Source organism: Rhineura floridana, chromosome 2 (genome assembly GCF_030035675.1).
Source record: "Rhineura floridana isolate rRhiFlo1 chromosome 2, rRhiFlo1.hap2, whole genome shotgun sequence".
NCBI lineage: Eukaryota > Metazoa > Chordata > Lepidosauria > Squamata > Rhineuridae > Rhineura > Rhineura floridana.
Window position 1 is genome coordinate 15,417,720 of NC_084481.1, and position 15,788 is coordinate 15,433,507.

Here is a 15,788-nt window from a genome sequence, read left to right on the forward strand (position 1 = left end):
GAAGACATATGCATCATAGGAACTCTTATTTCATCTCTACCAAATTATCTGCTTTTAGGGAAATATGAGGGGGAGGAAACTAGATAATTCTGATTGCCATTGAAACATTGTCAGTGGTGTCTTCATAATGGCTATAATTCATTAGCAACACAATCACAGGTATTATCTTTGTAACTTTCAACAGTGCCCATCATTAGTCACCATTAACACAACATCCATTTAGCACACTCTGCGTGTCATCATCTGGCATGCATCCCAGCAGATGCATAGAGCAAATGACCCACTTTCAACCTGGGCTTCAAATGACTTCAAGGTGATTTATGGAAGCTGTGTTTCATCATTACCTATGTATTAATATAAAAGGCAGAATACACTAGGAAGATGTAGAATTCCATAAATGGGTATCCAAATTCAGGTATTAATGAAATGAGCTCTGTGACCCAAACATTTCCTTATGGAAGATTTGTCTTTTGGATCTCAGAAACATATTGAAAAATAGATTTGGAGAGTATTGTGAACTGTGCTAGGGTCCATCACAATATGTATTTCATTGTACATCTCCTTTGGAAGTTGTTTTTGAAAGGTAGTTGATACATTTTTAATGAATAAATGCATACATACATAGGAGAAATCATTTCAGCATATTTTCAGTGTATGTTTCTTTTGTGATTAGTAAGACATATAGCACTCTCCTCCACAGCTTGCACATTGTCCCACATTTTCAAAGGCAACAGAGGCTCATTTCACACATGCATGTACACCAGTCAGCACTTGATGACTTACAGCTGAGGGCAGTAATTCTGAGTGTTTAAATGCTGAATGGCCTCAATCATGTAAAAAGAGGGAGACAGGGTAGTCCATTTTTTACAGTGAAAAGGGCTGAGGGTGGGGCTGAACCCTCCCTGCATCCATACCTGATGTTTACCTTCCTAGTTCCTACAGGCCCTCAACTGCTTGACTGGAGAGAAAAGCACTCAGGAAATAGCTTTGGAAAAGCATACCACCGGCCCGGTGGTGATGATTCTGCAGTTCTTGCCAGAGCTCCTTTCACAATTCTCAAAATAGACCTCCTTCCCCTTCTTTCAACATGATTGGTGTGGATTCATTTTAAAGCACATGCAATTCCTACCACTATATCTAGCTTGGCCCTAAATGTGTGGACTGTCTCCACTAAAAAGTTTGAAATGATATGAAGACTGTGGCATCCATCTGTGATAGCCTATCAATCAATCAATCAATCAATCAATCAATCAATCAATCAATCAATCAATCAGTCAGTCTGTCTGTCTGTCTGTCTGTCTGTCAGATGCCTGTGGCATCTGTCTGTGATAGCCTTCACACGTGCAAGTCATCAGTTAAAGTTGTCAAGTGATGAACATGCATGTGTCAACAAAGCTAAAGATGACTACAACTAAAATTGCTGAACCTGAAACATCTCCAAGGGTTAAGCCAAAGAGCAGAGTTTTTTGTCCTTTGCTATCTGTGGTTTAATGGCACAAACAGAGTCACACAAAATAATTCCTATCGTTCCAGAAAAATATATTCTACTGTTCCGCGTCTCTCACACAAGTTGAAACATAAACAAAAAAACCCAATCAGCCGACAATTTGTAAGGCCAACGAAGTGAAACATGAATATGTGCCTGACAAGCATTGCACAAACAATTTGCCTCACAAGCAATGTGGCGATATAACATTCAGGAATTACAAGCAATTACTAAAACTACAGATGTACTTGCCACAAGAAAAAAAACTATACATGGATTGCTGTGCAGAAATGTGTAAGGGGCTCCTGGTGGAACAGGCACCAGCTAAGTATATATCTAGAAAAGAAATTGGTCTGATCAGTTGGAGCAAAAGAACGGATACAGCAGCATTATAGAAGCATGGCTTCTAGGGACTCAGTCAGTGACATTCAAAACATTATGCTACAGCCCAAATGTTGCCTTCCTCCCCTCCGCTTGCTAGGACCAACACTTTAGTAAGTGTTGCTGTAGTATTATGACACCAGTTCCTGACCCCACCCACTTCATGGATTGCCTAAAGCTGGTCACTTCAGCCTGCTGCATGGCCAACATTAGCTGCTAGGGATGGCGGAGAATTTTGATTCAGTTCGCATTTCAAGCACAATCTATCAAATTCACACTTACGGAAATAATATGAGAACCAGAACACAGCCATTCTTTGTACTAGTACTTTGTAATTTGTACTTACTTGAATATTATGATGCAGTTCTCCGACAAAACAATGTTTACAAAAATGCATATATTTGGGGAAAGTGTGCATAAAAATGAATATATGAGTGAAAATAACATGCAAAATGCATATGATTAGAAATGGCTTTCAAAAACGTGTACCTTTGTCAAAACTGCCTACAAAAATGTGTTTATTAGGAGAAATTCATACTAAAATGCTGGAGAATTTTCGTGTATATATATATATATATATATATATAAATATATAATTTATTATTTGATTTATATCTTGCCCTTCCTCCCATTAGGAGCCCAGGGCGGCAAACAGAAGTGCTAATGTTTTTTTTAAAAAAACATCATAAAAAGATCTTAAAATACATTAAAACAAAACAACGTTAAAACATTTTTTTTAAGCGTTAAAAACATCTTTTTTTAAAAAAAGGGTTAAAAACATTATTAAAGAAAACATATTAAAAGCAATTCTAACACAGACGCAGGCTGGGATAGGTCTCAACTTAAAAGGCTTGTTGAAAGAGGAAAGTCTTCAAAAGGTGCCGAAATTATAGCAGATATATCCCCCTCCTCCCAGTAAATTGCTGTAGAAATGTGGAGAACTGAATTTAAGATTGGAAAAATGAGAGAACCAAAATCGACAGATCTTTCCATCCCTACTTAGAAGTAACATCTATCGAAGGCATTGGAATTTACCAATAAGTAACAGATTTAAGATAAGATGTAAACCTAGCCTAATATGGGGGGGGCAGGAAATCACAAATATCCTGAGTAATCTGAATTTTTACTCCTTTATTACACTTTAAAGTGTGATCTCCTGTTACCTCACCTAACAAAAGCTATCCTTATGCCTGTCACTACCTCTGATGGCCCAGTAACAGAATTTCTAGTCTATATCAATATGACTTTTTGCTTAAGGCCAAGACTCTTCCCAATATATAAACACCATATTCTTGTCTGTAGGAGGAATGGAATGAAGAAATGGGGGAGAAAAGGGCATTTCTCGGTGGTAGAGCAAATTCCAGGTTCAGTACCTGGCATCTGCAGTTAGAAGGATCTCACGCAGGAAGTCTAGGAAAGGCCTACACCTGAGAACCTGGAGAGCTGGCACCAGTGAAGGTATAGACAAGAGTGGTCTAGAAGAATGAGCCAATGGACTGACTTAGGCTGCAATCCAATACACACTTACCTGGGAGTAAGTTCCATTGAACCCATTGGAGCTTACTTCTGGGTAGACATGTATTGGATTGTAAGGCTATCTCATTATTACTTATTAGGTGCCTATATTTGTATAGGTGCTGTTCAAGGGTTTTAAAAACACAGCCTCTGCAGGCAGGCTTACAATCTAACAGATAAAATACACAAGGAAGAAGAAATGGGGAGAGGAACAGAAAAACTAGCCAACTCAAGCACAACTTCTTTATAGAGATATAATTCTTTAATGGGTGGAATGGCTCTGAGGGAGAATGTAATTTTACTAGGGACAGATGGATCACTCTATTTCCAGTCCATGTCAATTTAGTAGGAAGCTCATTCCATTCCATCCTGTTTCTACATTAATCTGCAAACCCACATCTAAATACACACTGAAATACATATTTATCACAAAATTTATATTTAAATGGATATATCACAATGTATGCATTTCTTAATCTATTTTATTCTGAAATATACAATTTAAAATGCATTTTTGGTATGTTGAGCTAAGAACTGAATTGCAAAATTCAGAGAGGTGCAAAGTCTGAAGGGAAATTCTCATCTGCCCCTGAGTCTAGGAAGTGTGGATCAGATCAGTTTGCTTTGGAATTCACAGAAATCAAATCTGCCCAGCAAATATTTACAGCATACCTTGCTATTGGTTCTTTGAAAGTGCTAGATGGCACCAATTCTCAAGTTCCAATCAAGGAATAAGATTTCAGTGGCCTCAAAAACAAGCAGAAATTCCAGAGCATTATTAAGTAGCATTAGAAACTCCTGCCTCTTTGTGTGCCAGCATGAGAAATCAAACATGGTTGCCACCATGATAGCGGAGCAATTTCTGAGCCACAGGAACATTTTAACCAAGAACATTCTTTGCCAATAACACTTTCACATAAGCAATGGCATGGCAATGTACTTCCATAGAAAAGTAAATATATTTTGCAGTAGCCTTAGGCAGCCCAGCTCTATGCTATAGCTCATTTTAAAATAACACGTATTTAGATTGGAAGCAGGAATATGCTTCCCTTTGGACTCTAGAGTTTGGAGCAAATGTATCATATTACTTCAAAGTAAATTGGGTCTTAGACCCAGGAATGGGGAACCTCTGTCCATCCAGATGTTGTTGGGCTTCAACTCCCATCCATCCCAGCTGGCATGGTTAGTAGTCGGGGACAATAAAAAGTGGAGTCCAGCAACAAAGTTCCCTCCAGGAGATGTTGCAGAATACAAAAAGGCCCTTATGGAAAGTAATTTTGTCCAACTTAGTCACAGTTGGAGTTAGAACAGAGTGAGGAGCGGGAATTGTTTTTTCAACCAACAAAACCAAACAAAAAAGATGCAGCTATGTAACATTTGCAGGAAGTAATTATTTTAAAAGTGAAGATTTCCCATCCCACTTCATGACCAACAGACCCAGATGGAAACATCTTGCATCAAGAGTTGAAAAGCTGCCAGAGTGCCTCTTGGAAACAGAATCAAACACAGACAGCATTATTGAGTAAGGGGGAACCTAAGAGGGTTCCTGATGTGCCAGTTACATATATATATATATTTAAAAGCCACTGTGATTTTAATCCTTGTGACCCCATTGGATCCAAGAGGATTGTATCAGCAGAAGGAATATGATCTATCCAAAGTTAGGAATTTTACATTTTAATAAAAGAGGAGGTACGTTAATGGGATTAAAAATGCTTAACTTTGCTGGATTATTTTCAGGCTTCCTCCCCCTGGATCAAACTGGCCCTGGCTTCAGTGTAATATAATGAGCCCAGGTGTGTGTGTGTACATAATCCCCCAGTTGCTTACTGCAGTGCGAGTTATATCAGCACAACTCTACCAGATCTGTTCCATGTTAGACAAGAACAAGGCATTTGGTGGAAGTGGCCTGACATTCCAACTGCCATGGATCAACTATCTTCACAGAAGGTAATGGCTGCAGTGAACCCTCCTCAGCTTCTCAGTGCTGCTTGCCACCTTACAAAACAGCTTACATTTGAGCAGGACTTGTACAAGCATCACACATGAAGGAAGAATTTAGCAGAAATGAATACTTTCTGTAGTGCTGGTATTTGCTAAATGCCCAAGGCTTGCATTCCAGGAATTCATACTTATAAAGCAAATATTCAGAGGAAGGAATAAACAAAAAGAAAACTACAGAGTGCCCTGTGGATAGGGGGCTGGGCCTCTGATCTTAGTTCCCTGCTCAACTATAAACTTGCTGGTTGACTGGGCAAATCACTTCATTTCCCCAACTTAAAAACAAGAATTATAGCATCCTACATCACAAAACTCCAAAAAAAACAGGTAAAGAAACCAAAGGAGTGATGAGAACTTGTACACATACACTTTTACTAGTTGATGACTGCCAAGCTGGCAGGTAATGAAAGATACCCAAATCATAATGCTCACTTAACATGCACATGTTGGATGGAGACGTCACATTTCTTGAAACATTTGGTATAGATAGAGTCTAGTGTCTAATTATGTATGGCTCTTTTTTATGTACACCACTTAGATATGTGAACAATATCTTAAATAAATAAATAATTTCAAAACTTAGTTGGATAACTCTGTCCCCTTCACCAGGGCTTTTTAATAGGAAAATTTAGAATTGCCCCATGGTATGCAATAATACTTTGCGTGCAAAGTGTGTGCCGCTACAACACACCTGGGCATGTTCCTCAATGCCATGTTGGATATTTCTGGCATCAGCACCCTTATCATACCATTGACAGCTTCACATGACTTGTCAGGAAAGGGGTCTCCATGTTCTAGAATATCTTCCTTCATATTGGAAACAATGGTGAATACTCTGTGGGGAGTTGCACTGGAGTCTGCGAGAAATGTCTTTGGCAGGAGGAGAAATGGGTATGCTTGATCAGGGCCTGGAGTTCTGGGGGAGCCTGGACAACTTAATTTACTTTTCACATTGTTATCAGTCACCTTTTACATCACCTACCATAATACAACTGTTGCATGGCTTGAATGTTTGAACCGTCCAATGCTCTGTTTGAGCTGCTTATTTTTTCCTGTAATAGTAACTGCCCACTTTGGGTCTGGCTGCCCATTAGAAAAAGGGATACCTTTCACCTTCAACAAGACTAACCAATAGCAATCTGTTGTGGCAGTTCCTTATGCCTGCTTACCATTTCCCCTACAAACCAGGTGATGGGCAATGAAGGAAGACAATAGCTACTGCACTGGGATGGAAGAGTTCTTTCCTGCCCACCCCATTTGTATTCCTCCATTTTTCCCTCTCCCCCATCTCACTCTTTGTTTCAGCCCCGCAAAACATGACTTTGTTTCCAGGATAAGGCACACACCTCTCAAGTTTCTTGGTTATTGTCAAATGTCTAACTTTAACTGGAAAAAAATAATAATTGCCCCAATTTAGCAAGGGATGATTTGTCCACAGCAAGAAATTTCTGAACACAGACCTCCTGTACTTCATGCAGAAGAGGCTACTATGAGGGAACAGAAATTTCCCCAAATTGAGCTTGTGGGGTTAATTGCTACACAACTACACAACTACTTCTGCACTGCTAGCTCCCTTCCCATCCCATAAGTCTAGATGCTTCTCTTCTTTCAAGAGCTGACACAGGACCATCTCTTGGGTGTGAGTAAAGAACATTCTAAAGGTTGGTGCAACTGACTGCGACACGGTAACTTTGTTTTTCTCTCTTCTTTGCAGTTTTTGTGTGTGTGGAAAGTCATAAGGAAGTATGTAAGGGTATCAGATAATTAATGTTTTCTAAAGAAAATTCTCTCTCAAGGCCTTAAAGGAAGAAATATACACTGGGGAAAATTTGAATAAAGAGAACTTTTATACAAAAAGCTGTTTACTCTGCTAGCAATTTTCTCTATTCCCTTTGCTAATACTGCTGGTACTTGTGTTTGATCAAAGCTTTATCCTTCACAATCCCATTTCCTTTCCCAGCCCAGTTCTGTAGTGAAGCCATAATCTTATTTAGTGGGGAATTGTTTGAGGATCCAAGCACCAGCATTTGTGGGGTATGATTAATAGGCCAAGTTGGTGCCATTCAAAATGAGCAAATCTTGTGATTTTAAATTGCCACTGATGGTTGAGATACGTGGGTTCCTTCCATGGTGACAGCAATGGCTTCTAGCAGACTTCATGGTCTGCCTACTGTTCTTCCTTTAAATTTGCAAACTGTGGCTGTTCAGTTGGTAGCCGCCATCAGTTTAGTTTCTAGTTGATACATATTACAGTGTTTTGGTTGGCATTATGCAGGACACTTGCTGGGAAACTTGAGTCAAGTTGCTGAGAACTGAATACAATATAAAATCTGATCACTGGAGAATGGAGAGAGAGAAGGGTCCCTCCAGGTAAGGATACAATTACACTGTGATGCACACATTTCCATTGCTATCTTGTAGTATGGTTTCTTTTTTTAAATAAAAAGACTTTTTCATTCTCTCAGCATGATCTAGATTGCCAGTGCAGGCACAGTACTTGCATATAAAGCCAGTTTAATCCCATTGGCTTCAGTATAACTGACAGACCAATTTGTAATATTGCTGGAAGAAGCTGCTACCACTGGGCTCGACATGGGTATCCACATAAGCACACATTGATTCACAGGTTGACGTAGGTGTCACATCATCTAACAATACTGTGTGTTATGCAGAAGCATTTTACACATGGAAACATTTTGCCTATTTTTTTTCCTTAAGGTGGAGACGGCTGGGAAAATCTGCTTCACTGGGTTCGGGATTCTCTGGAGCAATGTTGGGGGTGCGAGGGGGGGAGGAGGGGGAAGTCCACGTGTACAGCAGTGGATGCAACCTATGAGTTAAGATACCACAAACATATTATGATCCATTCAGTCGATATTTTAAAACATATGACAACGTTATAAAAGGTTAGAAAACATAATTGGAAATGAATTATGTAATCAGTGTTATCTTTTAGAAAATTCCTCCCCCTCCCCCAGGATGCAGGGAGCTTCCTAAACATGTGCTAAATTACAGCTGTGAACTTCAGCTATCTATGGTAAACAGCAATAACAATAAAGCCATTGTAAGTGATGTCTTATGAAATGGCTGGCTGGCTGTTTCCCAGCCTTTCTCCAATCACTAGAAGGATAATTTATAAATCCTGGAAGTGGAAGGCTGCATTTTAACCGAGGTACAGGACACATCTCCAGTACACTGCACATATCAGCTAAAAATGGCTGGAAAAAGTAGAAAAGAGAGGTACTGACATTTGTATTAGGATGCTAAATGTACGCAGTGCATTAAAATGTTAATCTGAGAGATGGAGAAGGGATGTGCACAGCCACTGTGCTGACCTTTCATGATGCTTTTGTTTAGATTGAGCTTAAATCATGTATGCAATCAGCATAGTTTATAGTAGGTAGAGTGATCACCTATGACCTCTGGCTATCAAACAGGATAATTTCACTCAGACAGGGGGAACAGAAAAAGAATGAGGCCTATTGACTCTCCTAATCTTTTGTCCTCTTTAAAGCAGCTACAAAGGGGCTCTGCTTTTGAACAGTTTTTAACAGTTTCCTCCCACACAGTTTTCCTGATCTAACCCCCCCCAAAAAATGTTGTGTTTAGCCTTGTGGGAGGGAAAAGAGAAAGACATAATACAGTCACCTATGTTCCTCTGCCCCCCCAAAAAAGCACTGGGGACTGTGGGGCATTGGGGGTGGAGAGTGGGTCAAACACTGTGCCTCAGCACCACTGCCCGGTTCAAAATCTGAGCTCTTCTTTCACAGCTGCTTTAAAAGTGGGGGCAACACCAGATCAGATCATTGCTCTCCCACACCGCATTCAGCCCTCACTCTCTTGCTCTCCCCAACAGGAGAGGCATCTGCAATGCTCCCGTCCTTACCTCCTCTCCTGCCCCCAAGGACTGCAAGGGCAAGGCAATGCACCTCTTTATAAGCTGCAAATGCCCTTCCAACTGGGAAATGAATAGGGTATCACTCCACACTCCCAGTCTGCTGGTGCAGCATGCAGGGAGAGGGAGCGGCTGAGGGTGGGGGTGGCAAGGAAACCCAGGATATTGCCTGGACATGAGCTATGGTCTGCCAGTTGGCCGTTCCACATAGAGGACAAAGCAAAGTTTGGGCCTTCCCAAAATTAACAAAATTCAGGATGTAATTTTTTGGCAGGGTTCACTAGGGATCTCTTGTCAGCGAAGGCCTGGGGTGTGTGAGGTTATGATAAAGAAATGTGCTTCTAGGCATGAGAGCGTTCCCCCTACCCTACCCCACCCACCACTGAGTAACAACACATCAGCAAACCCATATGCTAGTTCCGACACTTCAGCTTTCTGAAACATTGCTTAAAATAAATATGACGTATCCCTCTTTGTCACGAGGATTGTGGTAAGTGTTTCTTGAACCACTGAATTAACAGCCCCTTTCTCTACATCTGCTTTAGTTGCAGTGGGAAAGAGGGGCAGAGAGGTAACTGTCTTCACCCAGCATGGCACAGCACACTGGTCCCTAATGTAGCTCTGCACTGCATTGGAGCCGGAGTCAAAAGCCATGAGTGGGACTGGGATTGAGTCCTGACCCTAGTGCACCAGTTGTGGCCTTGCACCATTGGCCAGGATCCCCTGGCTCAGTTATGCGAGCTGCTACACTTGCCAAGCTTAACAATGATAGCTTATAACTAATAACTGAGTGCACTTCAGTTACCACTACGGCTGCCTTAACGTGGTTCAGTCTATTCTGTGTGCTTATTTCATTAGTCTAGGCTCCAGCACAGAGGAGAATATCACTGTCTGAGAGAATGAGGCAAAGACAACAAGTCTGCTAGGTCCTCTCTTTAAACTCTGGCTGCTGAACAGGCTGGGTTTAGTCACAGTCATGTGATGCCAGCCTTGTAACACGCCCTGTCCACTGGAGACAAATATTGTATGTGACCGATAATGTACAAAATGATGGAGAAGAAGCTGTAAGGAAGCTGAATGCAGTGCCCTTGAACTGCCAACACTGAAGAAGGGCTGACAGAAAAATGCACACATCTCCCAACATTTAAACTCAAAAAAGGTAAAGAAGCTATGAAGCCGCCACAGGGAAGTCTGCTACAAGAGCCTTTTAAAGCCATACAATTACCTTAATAAAATATAGTAGGGTGTTCCAGAGATTAATGGTCTAACAAATGATGATTTATAGGAGAGCCTTAAGCCAAGACTATTTTGCATTAGCAGAGAAATGGACTAAGGGAGCATTTGGCACCAACCTTGTTCCAGAAATGCAAGAGACTCTTGTCATTTCCTAAGAGAAGCTTGAGAAAGAAAAAAATGCAGGAAGTAATCCTGCATTTAAGGGCAGAAGAAGAAAAAAGCAAATACACCACAATTACCCTTCAAACATTCTAATTACAATTGCTGTCTGCATTTTGTAAATGTGCATTATAGAGTTCAAAGGGAGATGCACTTCATGTCACATGTGGCTTATCCCTTAAGTGTTTTAACCATGTGATTATTATTTTTATGTTGGGAGTGGGGGAAGCACAGAGAAATTACTTCTGCAAATGCCAGCCTCAGGTCGGGGTGAGATGTTCCTTTCTTTGAATGCACGAAAGGGGTTTACCAAAACCCACGGACTCTAGAGCAGCCCTATTCCTATAGATAGCAACTGGAATCTACTTGTTCCATTTGCACCCCAATTTTCTCAAGCATACATTTGCAGTTCCCTTCATAGCAAACCTCTGAGTAGAGATAGCTCAGCATGTTTGGATGCAGACAGAAAGTCCAAAAGTGCCCCTCTCCCCGTAGCAGAAAAATTAAAAAGATTTAAGCTGCTGATGTTTAGCCAGCTGCCTGCAGCAGAATGCCACCTCCCTGTTGTCTAAGACAGAGCTAACGCTGCCTGTGAGGCAGGCCCTGCTGGGATCTGTTGTCAGCCGGCCTGTCTGGGGGCAGCTTCTCAGGGAAGTGCCCTCGGGCTAGTAGCAGCTGGAGGCTCCATGCAAGTGGGGCCATGGAATCTGCCCTAGGTTTTAATCCAAATGTTCACGGAGCTGTCTAAGGGTTAGACTAAAACCTGGAACATATGCCGCTGCCATGGAGCCACCAGCCACCACAACCTCAGGCCCTGGACTGGCTCCACTCACCCAGGCTCACCACTGAATCTCCCTGGACAGGAAGGTCTGTCAGAGGGTTTTCTGTTCCAGTTGAGCCTTCCTGAGCTCTGAAATGCTTCTGCATCCTTGCTTACTTCTGAGTCCTGCCTCTTGGTTTGCCCGTGAGTTCTGAGCTACTCCGGTCCTTATTATTAGCTTGCCCTGTGGCTCCTGGCTCGCCGCCAGAGCTTGGAAAAGTTACTTTTTTGAACTACAACTCCCATCAGCCCCAGCTGGCTGGGGCTGATGGGAGTTGTAGTTCAAAAAAGTAACTTTTCCAAGCTCTGCTCACCGCAGACTGCTGCCCACAGCTCAATCCTGACGCAATCCCAGAGCCACCCAGTGGGCTTCAGGGCAGGGTGGGGATTTAAGCCTGGTCCTCCAGGCTCATGTCTTGTACTTTATCCGTTACTCTACACTGACCCTCTGAATGCCTGGAATGAATTGCAACCACACAGATATGGAGTAATATTTCCACTGAACAGGCTAAGCATTTTAGTACTTAAATATCCAGATGAATGACAACCAGCTTTCAGTTTGCAAACTCCTTTGAGTTTATATAAGTGCTAAAAAAAAAAAAACCCACCCTCTGCCAAATTTAAATGTTTAAATCAAATCTTGGCAAGCTGAAACGTTTTGGACAAAGCTTCATACAAAAACAAAACCTTCTGGTGTCAGCCTGAAAATCTCCTTGTTGTGCTGCATATTGAGACCTTCCACGCAGGATGGTCTTTTTTTTTTTAATTAACACCTGAGCTTGGGACCACAGAATGCCACCCGCTCACAAAAAAGTTCAAATGTGGCCTAAGCAGAAGCCTTGCAAGTTTCTGAAGGGACTGCAAATGGCAACTGGAAAAATACACTTTTCCTAGTAGAAAGCTATCAGATTATTTCTATATAGCCCAGTGTTACCTACTCTGACTGGCAGCAGCTCTTCAGTGTCTCAGGCAGAAGCATTTCCAACAACCTGCTAGCTGATCCTATTAAGTGTGGGAGATGTCAGGGGTTGAACCTGGAATGTTCTGTATTGAAAGCATGCGCTGCCCCACTGCCTATGTTCCCCATTCCCAACTTCTCTGATAGAGCTGAGGTTACAGGAAATTATATCCATTTCCACTAAACAGCCATATTTGGACCCCTCCCCAAACAGAACCTGCCTAAAAACACCCACACTTGAACAAAGGGAGCCTCCAAAGACCTGAAAGGGGGGGGGCTTTCACTGACAAGGTATTGCTTGAATCAGCTTTATAATGTTAATGGACAATTCATGGTGGCCAAAATGCTAATTTGCATTATGAATTCCTTCCTCACCTTTCTCTTCTATACGGACAACAGCATCAAGAGCAAAAGACAGTCTAAACGGTGATGTGAAACTCATGTACCAAAACAGTCCCTCAGATTGCTTTGAGTGAGAATGTGTGAATGTTATTTCTCTCATTGTCAATTCATGTTTACACTTCAAGCAAAACCCAGGGTAACACTAAAGCTGCTTCACAAGCTACACTTTGTATCCTAAATGCTGAAAGCATGTAATATTTGGGATTTTAAAACATGTATTTGGCACCACAGGGAACTCCTGATGACTTGAGACTTCCGGTGAAGCACGTCCCCAGCAATGGAAGGTTTGTAGCTCAGTGGTAGAGCAAAAGGTCCCAGGTTCAATCCTTGGCATTTCCAAGTAGGGCTGGGAAATACCCCGCCTGTAATTCTGGACTGCTGCTGCCAGTCAGTGTATTATTATTATTATTAAAATTTATTACCCATCCTTCACCCAAAGGTCCTAGGGCAGGTTACGACAGTTCAAAATACATACTTAAAAACAACCTAGTACTGTGACCAAGTCATCTCTGTGCGCAAAAGGGGCTGAAGCTGGCGAACCAGCCAGACCTGGAACAAGGCACTCCTAGACCCTGAGACCACCTGAGCCTCCAGTGACAATGTTGGATCCAGCAATATCCTCAAGCTGTGGACCTGCTCCTTCAAGAGGAGTGCACTCTTCCCACCTCCCGGATATGAGAACTCTTAACCCAGAACACCTCTGTCTTTTCAGGATTCAGACTCAATACTGAGCTAGGTGGACCAATGCCCTCCTCTCCCTCCTGCTGGAAAAAGGATTCACATTTTGCCTCTTGGCAGAATGAGGGAAGTGTGGGTGACAGACCTGGAAAGGAGCAGAGGCAGAATGCAGACCTGCATCTAACTTCTTTTGCATCTGCTATCCTGCACCTCTATTTTAGGGAAGCATGATCGTTCCCCCACCTCTGGTCTGAAAGGGTGAACTAACTCTGTAGCAACTTAAAGATTGTGAGCTCTGCTTGTAGCAGTTAAGCTTGACCAATGAGTCACCCAGCTCATTGTCAAGCTCAGTATCTTGTCTTGTGAAGTGCTCAAATCAGAGGTTTTGTGTGGACATGGCATTAGAATACTCATCCTTTCACATGTAGGCTGTAAATGTTAAAAGGATAAAGAATATGTGAAGCAGTTCTGAGAGAGAAAGAAATTGATATCTTGAACACCCTCATCTGCATAGGCTATTGATATTCCAAGGTTCCAGGATTTTTTCTAGTATATATTTGAAACCATTCTATGCTAATTCTACATTTATGGCAGAAAAATACTGTGCAGTGTGAAAAACATACTGCCTTGTCTTATTTTAAATCTGCCATGTGTTAATTTGGTTTTGATTGAGTGCATTCTGTTAAGCAGCCATGATGTAAAAGGGTGTATGTGCTGTTTGCTCTTTTCAAACCGCTCATCATGATACGTTAAATGCTGATAATTCAGTCACATCACCTTTAGCCATCTCTCTTCTAAGCTGAAGCTCTTCCTCTTTTTATCCTATCGTATATGGAAAGTGTTTTGCAGCCATGAGCACTGCCATTTAAAAATTATTGCCGCTTGAAGTCTGACCCTAACAACCCACTTGCTTTTTTGACTTCTAACACTTGCCCATCAGAATTCCTCTAACTACTCACACTTGTTCCTCTGGGCTGTCTCTGTCTCCAGAGTAATCAATCAAGGCTTTTTTGGTGAATCCATCTGATGTGCCTGAAGACAAGAGGATTATGAAAATTGATACCTACTAAGAACATGACAATTTTTGTTCCCCATTACTGCTTTGTCCAGATTAAGACAAAGCTAAAGCTGAAAAGCTAATTGTTCTGATGAATTGATACAGCTCACTGAACGTGGAGGGGGAAGTGTAGATTTTAAAGACTTTCACCTTCTCAAAGGGCTGTTAAATGCTTAAGAATTGATATGAATGATATAGGTGCATTCATTTGATTCTGGCAGTGCATTTGAGACAACTTTCTAAACAGTTACTCAATTGTCAGTAGCAAAACCCATCCCAACAGTAGTTTCCTGAACTTGCTAAAGTAGAAAGTATAAGACACAGTGCCTGGAAAAAGTGAAGTTCAGAATTGCACAGGGTTTCGTACAACAATCCTTTCTTAATTATTGACTTGGGATGTGCCACTTCAGCAGGAACTGCAAATTCCCCCCAGGTGGCATGCAGACTAGTGTGGGGAGTGTCAACCCCAGCCCCTCTGCAACACATGGGTGGAGGGTGTGCTGAGTCATCTTATCTAATACCCGCACAACTCTTTTTTTAATTTAGAAGCAGCCCTCTCAAGCTGATTGGTTTGTTGCCTTTGTCAAATATCCTTAAACTGTGATCTGCTTTGAGACAAATATGTTTATATAGAATCAATTCTATATAACTATATAACAATTCTATATAAAGTATAACTTTTAATCAATCCACAACCTTAGACAAATAGCATAGACATGTACAGAGGCACACAACATGCCCCACTGAGTATCAATTAAAATGGCTAGAAAGGGCAAGGGGGATCTGCTGTCTTCCAGATGTTGTTTGACTTTAGCTCTCATTAGGGCCACATGCTCCCCACCCCTAGGCTTGACAGTATGCCATGGAGGTGGTCTATTCTAGTCTACGGAAAGGATCCTTCATATGTTAAATAGATATGTGCAAACTCGTCTGACAAATTTCACTACTCTTATTGAAATTCTTGGCTTCCCTTGAAATTCCTCACCTGTTTTGCCTAAGATGGAATCCCCCAGATTCACTTTAGGTAAAATTTCAGAGGCAATGAGCTCTTTGCCATTAAACTACATTACAGTGCACTGCAAGTAAGGATGAAGAGTCAATAATGTCTCTGCCATCAGGGTCAGCACAGTGCAAGGAACAGTTTCTTTTAATTGATATGGTGCCACATTTCTATGCATAACTACATTTAGAGCTATGCAA

The 15,788-nt window shown here is 41.6% G+C and overlaps 1 protein-coding gene across 5 annotated transcripts in view; it reads right to left on the minus strand.

The window, feature by feature from the left end:
* The window catches only part of NRP2 (neuropilin 2), a 268,051-nt gene that overhangs the window by 13,837 nt on the left and 238,426 nt on the right, over positions 1–15,788 (minus strand). The window lies entirely within an intron of this gene.